Consider the following 15,855-nt stretch of genomic DNA (forward strand, 5'->3'; position numbering starts at 1 on the left):
AAGCTTTTCTATCCCAAACCTTTAACAGACAATTTCCTTTTCCGCTGCAGCGTGAAACAACGTTATTACAGGTGGGTGTGAATGCTGTGTAGAAAGATTGTCTTTCTCTTAAATCCTATGGACTTCCTCTGTAAGTGATTGCTATAATGTAGAATCATAGAATCATTTAGGTTGGAAAAGACCCTTAAGATCCTCGAGTCCAACCATAAACCTAACACTGCCAAGTCCACCACTAAACCATGTTCCTAAGCACCATGCCTACACTATCAAGAATTCCTGAAACAAAGTATTAGATGGAAATTTCTCAGAATAAACAGGTACTTATAAATGTTGTAAATAACAGTGTCCCTATGCACTGGGTATCTTGGATGAATTTCTCACAAAATCAAGCATGGGTTTAGAACTGAATTTTGTGGCAAATCTGGACTACAGAGCTGATGCCCTCGTAATCCAGATGTGTTCACCTCCCCATATCACACGGCTTCCTGAGCCAGGTCCTTTCCCAGCTGTGGCAAGGCACATCTGGTGCCTGTTTGTGTGCATCCCTCTGTGGTTGTGCCAGGGCAGGAAGAGCACAGCACTGCTCAAGTAGCTAAGGACCAAAGTGAAACAAGAGTTAAAGAGGCTGATGCCTCAGACGGCCTTTGAATCCAGCACAGTTCTCAGAAGAGCGAGCAGATGAGCTCAGGCTCTGCAGAGACACAGAGCAGCCCTTTCCCTCTGCTGCAGTGTCCAGACACCTATGGAAATGTGGCATTAGCCCTGCAGTGACGCGGTTCCCAAAAGAAGAGGCAACGTCGGTGGCGTTGGCACTGCCAAGGAAGGGCCACAGCAATGCCTGAATGCAGCTGGGACAGGTTGCCTGCACAACTCTCTGTGCTCTTCCCTTGCACACTCTGCTCCTCCTGCAACATGCTGGGGTCTTCTAAGCCTCAGATATGCCATCATTTGATTTAATAAATTTCTTATGTCAGTAGTTCTCTGAAAAAGACTGAAATAATTTCTTTTATGTTCCAGACCATATTTGCTTAGGTCAATCTGTTAAACAGTAAGTTTTAATTTTATGGGAATGGTCTTTCCTCCTTCAAGGAGGAGGGGGTTAACAGATTCATTACTTGCTATTAGCTTATATGGGAAGCAGTGAGTTAGTACAGACAGACAGCTTGAATGTATTTCGACTAGTAAAAGAAATTTTATATTTTTAAAATTTACACACCATATTTTTAACTAAGCTTTATTTTCCCCTTCATTTTGGAATTTATTCTGCTAAGATTTTTGTTATATGTTCAGCATATGTGTGTATGTTTGAATATATGCTCACATATAAAGTATACTCAGTTTGGAATGACCTATTCAGAGAGGGATAGATTAGAAAAAAGTCTCTCCCAGTGATTGACAGTTGCACTTAGACCATGGGGATTATGGGGGATCAATGAGGATTATCTCATTTACTTTCATTAACCCTTTAATTTACTTTGCCAGTTTTCTTCCACATGCCACTCAACTGAATGTTAACAGTTTCTTTTAACAGTCAACTTTGCTGCCAAAATCGAAGGCTAGTTCTTAAAGATATGTTTCAGTGCTCTAAAGTGGCTAGTGATAAAGAGATATTTAATGTTAAATGTCAGTAAGCATTGATGCTCTGCACTGGTATAAAAAAACCTGTGTCACAATTTATCCATTTTATCTAATGAACTCAGCTCAATGGAAACAGAAATTTAACTCCTATAGACATTTTCTTCCTAATAAGCCACAATTTCTTTGTAGGAACTTTTGAGATAAAATTGAACAGAAGATTTAATTCTCTTCCCCTATGGTGAGCAGTTCAATACCTATCTGCTTAAATTTGATATTTTCATGCATTACACATTTTAAAAGATTCCTGTTGGCATTGAAGCTACACCTCTAGTTCCTGCTGGTGAGACGTACCAGCCTGAGACCTTCGAGAAGCCAAAAGTCAAAAATTAGGTAGAGGAGATGGTCCTTGGAGGACCCTGCTTTGTCCTCAGCCTTTTTTTGAGGTTGCCAACAGGTGCCACTTTGTACTGGCAAGGTGGCAGTTTTATTTAAGTTGATATATGTTAGCATCCACAGGAGAGAAATCCTCCGTTCTATCACCATTGCCAAAGCCAGGTCAATTCCTGGCAGTTTTAAAAGCATGGAAGGAGAAGTTTGGCGAAGGAGCCAGTTTTTCATTGAGAGTCCTGTCGGCAGGAAATAGGCCTGCACTCAGACTTGAAAGAGGAAGATTTATCAAAATTCTTCTGATTCCAAATGTATGGTGTATGAATAACCTCCTGCTTCTTTTCCATCCCTTCTCTCCCAAGGCCAAGAACAAAATAAAGACAATACATGAAATGTGAAACTTTCTGGTATCTTGGAAGAAATGAGTTTCTTCACTGACGATTGTGCAGCACAGTTGCTTATGTGACTGCATATTACATGTGTAATACTAATAACAAAACATGGAGAGAAAGCTACTTAATCCCACTTTTGCTCCCATGTGACTCTTCTAGGGGAACATGCAGTTTTTTAATATGTGGAACTAAATGTAGAATGGATATGTATATCCACGGAGGCTGAGCTCTGCCCAGAATCCCCTGGATTAAAGGCTGGATATAATTTTCATTGTTCATGCTTTGCACAACTGTCTACTGTATTTCAAATCCTGTGTTATTAATTTGCAGATCATGAGTGAAAGATATGGCTGGATGTGTCCAGACAGATGCTGCACTGTACAGCGCTCCACTGAAAAAATGGCTTTGACACTTGAGAGTCAGGTTATAGGCTTTTTTTTTTTTACAAGCCCTGAAAAAATCAGTTATATATAAGTGAGCAGAAGCTCAACATTAGATGTTGGTGTGCAAATTCGCATAGTTCTGAAATGCTCTTATAAAGTCATGTCAGTGATGTTAAGGGAAATATCTATTAAAATTCATGTTAGTAAGTTATTTGATAAAATTAAAGTTAATTAAAGACAAAATTTATATTACTGACTAATCTAAAATGGTAAGGAATAGGAACAGTAATTTTTTTTAACAGAATTTTATTAACTAACTTTCTAGGAAGGTCTTTCACAGAACCTCCTATGTGCTCAGGATATGACTAGACCCCCAAGAATGAATTACGAATAGCTATTCTTAATGTCATGGAAATTAGTGAAGCCAATGAGGTGTCTTTGCTTGAAGTCAAATACCATAAGTAAATGTGTGGAGAATCATGGCATTGGGAAGTCTTCTGGTAAAACAGAGAAGATTCTTTCAGGCACACATGTTGCTTTGTAGTATTACACAGAATTGTTTCTAAAATGTGAATATATAATATGATCATGTCAAATATACCTAAAAAAGAATTTGAAAATCCTGGTTAGCCACTTTGTGTGTCCCCTGCCAACACGGAGTTGTGCAGGCAGACATGGAATTTCCAGGCTGTAGGAATCAGGGTGCACCAGACTAATCTTATTTTTAAAATCTACTCTCTATTTCCAAACTCATCTCCAGTCTTCTGATTTTATTTTTTTTAATTATATTTGAAAGCAATTGCTTTCTTTGGTGTTTTCTTTGGTGTTTCAAACACTTCCATCTGGAATTTGCAACTACCTTTATCTAAGAACTTAGCTGTAATCTGCTAGGGCATGTCCTTTGGTTAAACAAATAAACCCAGAAATGCTTGGGAATGAAGGAACATCAGATGTCAAAGGCAGCCTCATGCTCTTGAGAAAATTCTTGTGAGGTGCCTTAAGGAGCCTAAAATAGGACTGTGTCCTGCCACTGGGAAGATGTTAGCAGAGGGCCTAATGAGCACAGGTGCCTGTGACTCCTCTGTAGTTAGGAAATTAAGAAACACAACAAAACCAAACCATTTTGTGCCTTAGCAACTCATCCCAAGTGCAAGAAGTAGAGATTTCCTTCAGGTTACACAGTTACTTACTCTCCAGTCAACCAATTAGTGCCAGACAAGGCAGTGACATCTGGATTTGGTTAGTAGAGCATTAGCTGTTCATTGGGATGTTTTGACTGGACTCTTCAATGGGATTTATTGTACTTTATGGTTGTTTATTTTCCAATCAGAGTCAGCCTTTAAGTCAAGATTGCTGCTTCAGCCCCTTCTGAGCAAAAAGAAACACAAAGAAAGAGTCTCCTCTGACTCTTAGGTAGAGAGGGTTTCTCAGCAATTATACATAGGCTTAAAACACTGCAGGGCAGGCAAAGTCAACAGAGAGTGCTTACCGCACGCTGGTGAGCAGAGTGGAGGTGGCAAGAGGGTGAGGCATGGTGACAGCAGGACAGGTATGTCTGAAAATACATCTGGCGCATCTTCTTGCTTTAAAAATAAAGGTTATTCATCTGAAGCTGGAAAAAAAATGCAAGAATGGGATTTCCTGTGTTTTAGCATCGTCTAGCAGAAGCAAGAGGAGCGAGTGTTCATTGCCGTGCTCACACCTCGCTGACCTGCAGACCATGCACCTCTGAGAGCTGAAGACAAGTATCTGCAAACCGTCCATGTCTAATCTGCTGAGGTGGCTTCCAAGGAAGCGTGCCTTGCTAGTGAGATGACGTTTTCATTGTGGGATTATCTCTTTGGGCTTGGAATGAATTCTGGAAGGACATTTTGCTTGCTAGGGCCAGTGACCGTTCAGCACCTGGAAACTGCATGTAGTGATTACAAATGCAGCCCAAATTCACTTGACCCTGAAGGAAAAGGCTCCCTCTAACTTTTCACCTCTGCCCAGTTACATGCTGGGGTGTTTGCGATAACAGCAGACAAAGCCATTGTGCAGAAATGCACTCAAAACTGACTGGGGAAGTACTTCTCAAAAGTGTGTAGAGAGCAGCCTGATTATTCCTTGTGTGTTGAAGACTGAGCTTCACTGACAGTTTTAGGTTCCTAACTTCAGAGCAGTTTGGGGAAAAAAGGTCATACACAGGCTCTGAGCCCGGCTAGAAGGTGGGAAGAGATGCAAGTCTGCAGCTCCTGGCCCTAGGAGATCACTTCCATGTGGAGCTCTGCCCTCCTCCTCCTCGCTCGCTCCCTGCACCACCACAAGGAAGCGTGTTGGTGGCATTTGGCTCAGCTGACGGGTCGGGTGAGCACTCCTGCTCTCCTCGGGGGACCGGTGACCGGCAGAGGTCCACCCACCCACCCACCCACCCAGCCGGCCGGCTAGACTGAGGGGCCTGAGCCCAGGAGGCTTTCCTGACATGGAAGTCGGTTTCTCCAACACACACCTGGTATTCCTCAAAATCCCAGCTGTACCTCGTTGCCTGGCCGTAAAATAGCTATGTGCAACCAAGGAGGGATCGCGCAGTGTCCTCCGGCCTACACAAACAGCCATAACTCTGGTGCTCCCTGAGAAGTCGCTGGTGCGCAGGTGAGGTGTCCCATGCTGCTAATGGATCGAGCAGCAGGTCCTCCACCAAACTCCCACCCACTCGCCATGGCCGGCCTGCAGACCTCCACTGATGCTTCCCCTCTCTAAGCAAACCCCAGGAGCTGCGTCAGTCTCGTTCAGCACCGTTTGGCAGACCTTCAGCATCATTCATTAAACCTCCAGCCAAAAAACGTGCTGTTGCAGACTCACCACGGCTACCTCTTTTATTACCCGTCTCTACATAATCTGTGATTTTTTTTTTTATATTATCTGGACTGAAGTCCAGTAAAAGTGCATGTTTCTATGCTGGCTGCATTTCAGTTCCTAATCCTCACTGTACAGAAAGCTAGGATTGCTTTTTTTTCCCCCTCTTTTTTTCTTTATCAGTGTTTCCTTTGGGTCTGCATTGAGCTGCTTCAGTGATATTCAGTCAAGATTAAATATTTTGCACTTAACATCATTTCTGCTACGTTTTTTCCTATTTATCCTAAGCAGAAGTGTAATTCACAGAGGCATACATCCTCAAATTATACTTCAGCAGCAGCCTAGCTGGCCTTTTTCTAAGTCTGTTCTGAAATGAAAATGACTTTGAGCTCACAAATGGAAAAACCCAACTCCATTTGAGAGCAGGTATTAAGACTTGACACATTACCAAGTATGTCAAAAAAATAACTGAGGACCAGGAGTCCTGGGGGCATCGCATTGGCATTCGAAATTGGGTAATAGATAGGACGTTTGTTTTGCACTCACCACTTCGCTTGTAATTGTCGGGTTTATACCACAAATTTGATCGTACGGAGCACACAGAATTTGACCTCTCCTTCCCTTACCTCCAACCACTTGCACATGCTGTTCCAGCGCGTTGGCATTTGGGACTGATTCTAAGAGAGACCACATGGAGTGTTTCAGATTATAGGCAAGGGAGGTGATCTTAATTCGTTCTGATGTGCTCGTGCTTTCTATGTGTGTCTGTAATGTCATCAAGAGCTTCTGAGGGAAACTGCTAACCTTGCAGCCTGTCATTTTTAATGGAGGGAATAACAAGTAAAATCACCTAATTTGCTATGAACGTGAAGTGGCAAATTAAAAAAGCCTGTGTCATCACATTTGTCTGGAGGTATTTCCTGACCAAACAAAGGCCCAACTAATAAAGCGTATTCCAGATTTTCACTGAATAATGTGGGTTGTTACATAATAAAGTCTCCATGCTCCTGGCCCTGCTAGAATCCATGGGGAAACCTCTGTAGCTTGACTGCTTGGAGAGGCAGAAAGTATCTGGGCTTATTAGACCTTCATGCATGGAGGGGGTGTACATACAGTGAAAATTTTATAGATTTGTCTTGGCCAGACTTTTGCCGTTGCTGTGTCGTGCTCATGGCTGCCAAGGTTTGGAAATCAGCACAGTGCATGCTACAAGGAAAACTTTTGTCCCCTGGATTTCCCCCCCCACCCTGTATATAAACCAAAAGTCTTTATATTTGAACTAAATATTTAAATGCTCTGTTATTCAGACAAATGAGAACATGATCTTGGGCCTGAGCTGTGGAATTAATGTCAATACACTGGAATATTTTAACTGACCTAATATGTGTTCATTGGGATTATGCCAATCGTCAGGTATGTTTCCACATATGAGAAAATTCTTTGCTTTCACCAGAGTGGCTTCGAAATCTGCTATTAAGACTACTAGAGGATTTAACTTTGAGCCTGCAGCGGACTGGGGAGCTGACTTGGGGAGTCCCTGTTCATTCTCAGTTGGACTTTGAAAAAGACGTGTGGGATCTCCTTTATCACGTCTTTCACACTAATAATAATCAGACTAAACACCACAAAGGTTATTGTGTTCATTGTATCATTCATTTTCATAATTTTTTCATAAAAGGCTCAGATTTTATAATTTACATGAAACCATCCCACAGTTTTCTTCATGCCGTATGCTACCCCATGGTGTGGACTTTGCCAAACAGAGAACCAATTTACTGTAAGATAAAACAGATCTTTGCTCACAGCATGTCACCACCAGCAAATGCTGCTAGTAAAGCCCCGATGCATGCTCAGCAGCAGCTTTTCAGCCAGCTCTGGCTATCTGCAGACAGCAGCACGGTGCAGGAGGCAGAGCAAGACAGCCTTTGAAAGCTGAAGGGAGCAATTACAAAAGCATGTAAATGACTTCAAAACTTCTTCTTCAAAACTGACCTGAATCCACAGTGGAGAAAATCACTTTTGAAAATAGGAGCTAGGCTTCAAAACCACAGAGGTGCCTTATAAAAATGTTACCCTGGAATGGTTTTTGCTTTTTGGTTATTTTTGCCTCTCATTTTCCTTTTTGGAAAAGACCGTCAGCAGTCAATTTCTATTGGTATATTTAAGGAAAAAGGTATCAGAAAACACTAATATGCCTGCATTTATTTTGGATGAAATAACATACATGTCGGTTGCAGACTCCAGGCATCTGAACTCGGAGGTAACATGAAGAATGAAGAGAGAAGCCAAACTGCCCCCATGGCAGAAAAGTGCCTGGATTATCACCTGGACCCTTCTGCTGAGGTTCAGCATGGTTTGGTAACCCTGCAAAAATCCCAGGAGAAAAGGGTGTTAAGGAGTTAGCATCTTGGTGCTTACTGATGGGAACATGTAGAAAACATTGCAGCTCCCATGGCATTTCGAAGCCTTGATTTGGAAGGAGGTTTCCCATGTAGACCCTGAAGGTGAAAAGCCTCCCTGCTTTGCCAATGTACCACCATTAACTTGGACAGTGATCGCTCCAGGAACAGCTGTGTGAAAATGGTGGCTTTTAAGAGGAGGATCAGGAGGTTGGGATAAAAAAAAAAAAGCAACCCAAGATGGTAAAATGGTAAAAGTCACAGAAGTTCTTACTAAAAGATGAGCTGCAGTATCTCTGTGCATCACCAGGGACGTTGGGCCACAGGGAAGTTCATTCGAGGGCGCTCTGCACAGTGTGAGAGCTATTGCTAATGGCAGCTTCACAGTCGCTGGAGTTCATCCATTACCATCTGTCTTTATTTTGCACATCCTACTCAGGGAGATGCCACAAATCAAAATGACTTGGTGCGTCATCCCAGCTCCTCCAGCCGGGCCGCGCGTTGTGTGTGGCTGGCAGTGCTGAGCAAACCGCTCGGAGACAGGCCGAGGGCAGGAGCGGGGGCTTCCCAAAGAGGATGGAGCCGTATTGTTTGCTCAGTATCAGCTCTACCGCTCTAAAGGTCACAGCGAATTGAGAATAGGAGCCCTGGTGAGTCAAGATAGTTAGACATAATATCTGGCTGGTCTTGCCCTTTTCTGTTTTTTTCTGTGGTCTGGCGCTGGGCTCCAAGTTGTGAACTTCTGAAAGCTGCTGCAGGTGTGGTGCCAGTATGTCCTCCAAGCAGCTGATAAGGACAGTCTTTCCCATCAGTTTGGCTGAAAAAATTCTCTTTCAAGGGAGCGATTTCTGATGGCCAAGGCAGCGTGGCATAAATTTTCCCTTTGAAAAATAACTTTTGTGCATAATGTTGCAAGCATAAATCCTCGTAGTCAGCAATTCTCCTGCTATACATTAATTTTACTATTCTGCAATATTGCTTTTCTTAAGATAACAAAATAAAAATGTTTAACAAGAGAAGGAAAAGCAGTGTAAGGAAGGTAGTAGATGGTAACTAGGACAAGCAGATGTGATAGTAAGCAAAACAAATGCCATCTCCTCTGAAAAGTTTGGTGATGCTTGATGGCTGTTTGCAGTTTTAAGGCAAATGATTTTCGGGTGTTCACACTCTCTTCCCTGCAGCCACTTTTCAGTAGCTGTATTTGGTTGATTTTATTATAGTTGTAATTTCAATGTAGCTTTCCAATTTGTTTTAACATTTATCGGGGCAAGGGTCATAAAGATTCATGTTTTAATAGCCAGGAGGACTGACTGGTGGGGTTGAGCTTGAATCTCTTGTTGATGAAGGTGGGGAAATGCTGAAAATGAGGTTACTGATGGTGTAACCCTAGCTGTGAACCCAACTGATGTACACACATCCACACAACCAGCAGCTCTACAGCCTCTTCAGGGTCTCAGTTCACTAGCAGTGCTTTGTCTTTTCTCTAAAACATTCATTTCATGAAACATAACTTGGGGAACAAGCCCAACTGCTGCATGCCAGCCCTTGTCCCCTGTCGCAAAATAACAAAAAGACCCCCCCAAACTTAGAAGAATTCTTGTCCTGCTTCCTGGTTTCCTCTTTTATGGGCAGCAGGGTGGGGAAAAAAGTGCTCTTTCTTGTGCTGAAAACAACACGGAAAGAATAATCTGCAGCCAGGTCCCAACAGGGAAGAGGGAACATGATGTTGAGCTCCTGGCTGCAGTGAAATGGCAAATTCCAGCACAGAAGCCGGGGATGCCAGGCTGGACTGGGGAAAACGACGAACCGTGAACAATCTGTGACCGCAGAGCCAGCGCGTACCCAGAGCCCCCATTACACAGGAATTTTCTGTTGGCAGGAGAAGCGGCCACGTGCTGCCGGGAGCAGTGCCGGTGCAAGCTGCTGGGCCAGCCGTGTGGCACCGTGGGGAGCAGGCTGCTCCGTGGGCCACCCTGGATGCCAGCAAATGGTGACGATGATGTCTGTGCTATGCCACTGCTAACCGGTAGTCTTTGATGTGATGGGATGCTTATGGAGAGTGTCTCCAGGTCTGTGTTTCAGTAACCATGTCTTAATACATCGGAAATTAAGAGATAAAGCAATTGTTTTAGCAAACCTGGAAACATGAGTGGCTTAATAAATATCTCTTTTACTTCACTCCCAGATGTCTACTAAGCCTTGTAAAATGGTTTCCTGAGTAGCCTGGATAATAATTATGGAATTTAGCATTATCACAAATCTGACAATTGCTAGCTTGAGTTTCATTTTTTCTTTTTTTTCCTCGAGCCTTCTCGCCTTCTTTTTTCCCGGGAGAGCTGAGTCTAGACGGTGAGCTGGGAACATGGGAGAAAGCGAGGCAGAGAGAGTACCTTCCTAGTACATCTGCTCCACCCTGTAGTCCAAGTTTTGCACGTGTGCTTTATTCACAACTATTTCTAATTGTCACAATCTGTGGCCTTGTAGACTGAGAATCTAGCAGATTGTGTTGCCTGTATAGGAACAAAAATATCGCATATGTCTTTGCAGTCAATGTTGCTTCATTTTAATGGTGCTGTTGGCTGCTGCTCATTTCCTGGGGTAGAAGAGAGGAGTCCCACGCAGAGCTGGGGGAATGTCCTGACCCTCATCTCTTCTCCTTACATCCTCAGGCTCTTTTTTTCCTCTTACTCCTACATTTTATGTAAGTAGCAAGAGAGCACTTCTAGACAAGACTCCCAAATATTTGATTTACAAGTGAAGGACTCAGTAAACCTCTTGGACCATCTCCTGAGGATAGAGTAGAGCTGTTCCCCAGGGCACACTCCCTGGATCCGTCCATATGTGTACATACATGGATTGACACAAAGCAGAGAAAAAACCAAAAAAGTATGTAGTTACTGGCTCCCATTTTCTACTCTTGATGAAAACTGTGTTCAGCTGGAGAAGAGCATCGAGCAATGTAACTGTGTAAGCATTACAGAACGGAGTAATTCTTCCCGAAAGAAAGTTTGCAAACCTGGAGAAGTCAGTACTGAAGTCAAACGGCTTCTAAATGTGCCTAGGCAGGGAATAGTACTGCAATGCCAGCAAAACAGCCTCCAGTTTGAAGTGATGCCATTCAAATGTTATGAAAGTAGAGCCAGCTCAGAATAATATTTTTAACCCAGATTAAATTGCACTGATCTCAGAAGAACATGAGGGGCTCCTGACACTGATGTCCCTGTGTCCTGAGGCCGTGTAGCACAAAGCAGGGTCACATTGACCCATCTTCCTCTGGTTCTTGTGCACAGCCTAAAGCAGCTTTGCCTGAGGGGGGTCGTCCAGCTCTTTGGCCACATGAACCTCTACAGCAATGGTGTTTTTGTAGTAAGGACCAGTACAAATTGGGAAATCAAAAGAATCAGAAAAAATGAAAAGCAGCAATGGGCCAGAGGAATGCTTTCCTTCCCCAAACCTTCCCTGTCTGAATTGCAAGGACCTTTTCCACCTGGATCAGTAACATGAAGGGACTTTGCAAAGGAGTTTATAAGAGTTTTCTCTCTCCATCTCCAGTTTCAGCATCTTGGGGATATCGCTAGCCTCCAGCACTGGCCTCTCGTGGCAGAAACACGTGAACTCCGGAAGCTCTGCTCCAGGTCTCAGATAGGGAAGCTGAGTACTCGAGTCAACACTTCAAATTTATTGATGTCTTGCACAAATATTTATGGGGCCATTTCCTCCCCCAGTGGCAGGCAGAGAGCCAGCAAGCCCGCTAATTTATGGCATGGTATTTATTGACAGAAATGTAGAATTCTTTTACATTTAAGAAGAAAACTGGGTGCTGCAGCATGGGGAAGGGATGTATGAGCTGAGAGCTCGGCAAGAGAGCGAGAGCCTGAGGAGCTTTTGCAGCAATTTCCTAATACAGCAAATCAGGGCACTGGACAATGTGCCAGCACTGGGACCCCTGCAAGAAGCCAGGCACTGGGCTCTGCTGTCGTTCCTCTTCGTTGTCCTTCCTCCAGCAAACTTCACTGACTTTGAGAGGAGTTTGAGAAAGAATTCCAGGATCCAGCTGATAACCCTGCAAAACTCCACCCGCTTGGCATGGACACATGCAGCGTCTCCTGGACCTGCTGTCCAGGTTATTTGACAGAAATACCAATGTCTCCTGACAGTTGCTCCATACAAAATTTCTCAGATTTTGTATTCCCAGCCAAGGTCTCTCTACAATGAAAACTGATGATGCTCAGCTCTGGAAATGCATGTTTAAAAAACAGAGGGACCACATACCTGTAGGTTCCCAGCTCTGGAGAGGTGCCAGGGGGTTATCTCCTGTTAGACCCCAGGCGGCTGCAGCCAGGCTCCTTCCTGGCCCAACCCAGTGCGGCATCAAGCAGGCTCAGCGTTAACTGGAGTCCCACAGACCCAGTCCTTGGCCTCCCCACAGAGGCCATGAGGGAGTGAACATATTGCTAGACCATTTCAAACTCAGTATGTGTAAACTAGAGGAAGCAAGAAGGCTTTGCCAGACAGACACAAGCACATTGAGGTTTCTTCCCCTCTTTGGCCCTGGGGTGAGAGGATGTGTTTTTTAAGCACAATGTGGCTGTGTTTTCTCCATGACAAAGCCTCCTCATGAGTCGTATCACCCGCACAGGCTAGGAAGCGGAGCAGGGCAGTGGGCCAAGCAAGGAACCTGGCTTGCTTTGTAGGGCTCCAGCAATGCAAATCCGAGCAGATTTGCACCAGGAAGGTGCCAGCCCAGCATCCAGACATGGATAGAAGGACGCAAAGGTGACCAAAAGCCACCTTCATCCACCTTTCCCTTTCCCCTTCAATGACAGATCTCCCTGAAGCCCAGCACAGAGTCTAATCGAAGTGTTGCCCTTTCATGTATGCCTAATCACATGGAAGAGAAAAGTCACCAAAACTATATGTCCCATAATTCTATTATAAAAAATGCAATAAAGTAAAAGCATCCTTACAATGCCACAGTTGAAGTGGATTTTTAACTAGCTTTGTCACTGGCATGTAAAAAATAAAATAAAAAAACACAGGCATTAATTTAAAACAGAAACGATATTACAGTAACTCTGTGTATAGTGAGAGTTTCAATTTTAATTTTAGTTCATTATCTTTTTCCTTATTAAGAAAGGTAAATCTGTTTTGTGTTTTCATTATTTCATTAGCTCAAGAAACCTCATCAGTAACCATGAAAGCTGCCAGCATAAATAGCACAATTTTCATATGTGAGATGGAATAATTTGCTTAACCACCTATTCAGCAGAGGCTGGAGCTAACAATTAGAGAAAGCAGCATGATTCAAAAATAAGTTACAATTGATTGTGTTTCAGTGGAAATGAGGTTTGGAATGTGCTAATTGGATTTCACGTACACATCTGAGCCACAGTAAGTTGACATGAGACTTGGGACACCTTGTGAAAGAAGACTCTTCTTAGGAAATGTACAAAAATTTGTTTAATATGATATTTAAAACACAATTAAAGCAACATGCTAATGACGCCCTCACTTCTCAGAACTGACTGGTGACATCTTCTTCTAGGATTTACACCCAGATGGAAAATTTAAGATGTGCCCTGCAGGATGAGACATCGTGTGCCCTGGGAGTGCTCATGAACTGATTCACTTTGGAGTGAATGTTTTAGAACTTTCATAGTTTTAGTACTTTTTTGGCAAAAATGTCCCATTCCAACAATGATCCTTGTGGTGTAATTAACAGTTAAAGCCAGGAGAGGTAGAGTGATCTATGATAGTCTATACAGTGAACTATAAACTAGAATCAGTTTATTTTTACTCTTCAAAGAACTACGGAGGCAGGAAAGAAAGTTTCAAGAGGCCAGTTGGACATTTTAGCTGAATTTTTGAAAGCCCTGTGAAAGGCAGATTTTCTTTGTGGAAATGCAGAACAACAGTGCTTGATGTATCTCTGCCCTGTCTTCTCATCACTGGTGATCCCTGTTCACATACAGAAAAGTCTGAGCTGTACCCAGGTGTGTGTTGGATTGGGGAATGCTGTGGCCACTTGTTGGCCATGTAGCTGAGAGCACGTGAGGGTTAAAACCTTCTCCCTCCCTCCTGGCCCTCCCCAGCAGGTGTGAGCCTTCATAGGCAGGCAGCTCCACTTCCTCCAGAAGCCTGTCATCTGCTTGATTTTTTTAAGCTTTTGCAAAATATCTTTCATTATATTCTCTTTAATGTGTAATTATGGCCAGAAAAGTGATACGGCACAGCCAGCTCCTGGATCTGGAGATGATCTGCTCTTTATGAGTTGGCCAGAGGTGATCTATTCAAGCCATCACACTATTAGGTAAGAGCTATAAACCAGCAATGCTTTCTCAGGGGATTAGCAGAGCTTCAGCACCAAACTCTTTGTTACCCTTTGCACTGCCTAGCAATTTTTTTCTAGCGTAAAGATGTCCATACGGCAGTAACAGCAGAGCTGGCAGTGTAATGTAGGCAGTTAACCATGCAGATGCTGGTAGCGGTCTAGCTAGCACAACAGAGAGCTCAGCAGAGGCTAATTTATCCTGCGTTTCAGCTTATCTATCAGCCCGTGCTGTGTGCAGTGCTGGTGATGGCCAGCCTGCTGCTGAAATCTGAGCTTGCTCCCTCGAAGGGAGCGGGTATCCCTGCACAATCCGGCCATCTGGTGCATAGACACTGCCTTCGCGTGCCTTAGACCACGTTAGCTAACCTCTCCTCAGAGTACACCTTTACATCTTAATTGCTCCCAACTCCTTCCTTGTTCCCAGGATGTCTGCCAGAGGGATTATGGGCAAATTAATTGGTGGTAACAGATTGCTGTGCTCCTGGTCGTGGTGCCAGTTGTGCATCTGCTCCCTCTGGCCAGGCTCCGTGCATCCCCTCAGCCTTTATTGCCTTAGCACCCTATTTTTCCCTTTTTGAAGGATGCTGTTTGGTTCTTCCCACTCACAGGGCAGGCTCTGGACTCAGGACCCCAAATTTTTACTTTCTTCTACGATTACCTTTGCTGCTGGCGGGGCTTTCAGAGCCTGGGACAAAGAATCGCAGTGGCTTCCTTAAAACTGATGGTCTCCCATGTCTGCAGGTCTTTCCTTATCCTGACCCCGTCACTTAACATCTCCCAAAGGTTTGCTGAAATGTGGCATATCCTGAGCCATACTTTTGTTTACTTTTTAGTTTCTCCAGAAGTCTGTATTAAACTTAATGTATGCATACATCACTACTCATCTCAATAGCCAGTTAGTATATGGTGTTCTTAAATTACAGGGCTGCTCCTGATAGTCATAAGACTTGTGAGAAGACTTTGAGTTAACACTTTGATTAACAAGGTGGGGAAGTCAAACTTCAGATTCCCTACAGGTATGGGAAGAAAAGGGTACATTGGTTACACACCCTCAGGGTGCAGTTCCACGATGCAATTTCTGCAGGTGCAAATCTGGTTTAAAAGCTTTCTGACCTTCCTAACACCCCTTTCCCTATCTCCATCCCTTGTCCTTCTCTCCATATCAATGTGCTTTATGCAACTATTCCTTCGGCCACACTCCAAATCAGAAGAGCAACACTGTTCTGGTTAAACTGAAACTAGGAAGTTCAAGGTGATATTTCATGGCCTTTTGAAAGAAACCTTAGACTGAAGAGGCTCTGCGCTGCATCTGTAGTCAAAGCTGGTAAGTCAAGCAGGCAACATCCAACTGGCTGTATGGGTGTCCCTGTGTACATAAGGAAAAGGCATTTTAACCAACTACCTGTTCTGGTTTGGCTTCACCTGGAAGATATAATGTCACGTAAGAGGAGAAGGTGGGTCAGTTTTTGTTTGTTATTTTATGCTGCTAAATGTCTACATGTAGCTCCATTTTGAGTGAAAATGCTATTAGACCTGTCTAGGTAGGATTG

The sequence above is a fragment of the Haliaeetus leucocephalus genome, unplaced genomic scaffold, assembly GCF_000737465.1.
Source record: "Haliaeetus leucocephalus isolate CR32 unplaced genomic scaffold, Haliaeetus_leucocephalus-4.0 Scaffold273, whole genome shotgun sequence".
NCBI classification, from domain to species: Eukaryota; Metazoa; Chordata; class Aves; order Accipitriformes; family Accipitridae; genus Haliaeetus; species Haliaeetus leucocephalus.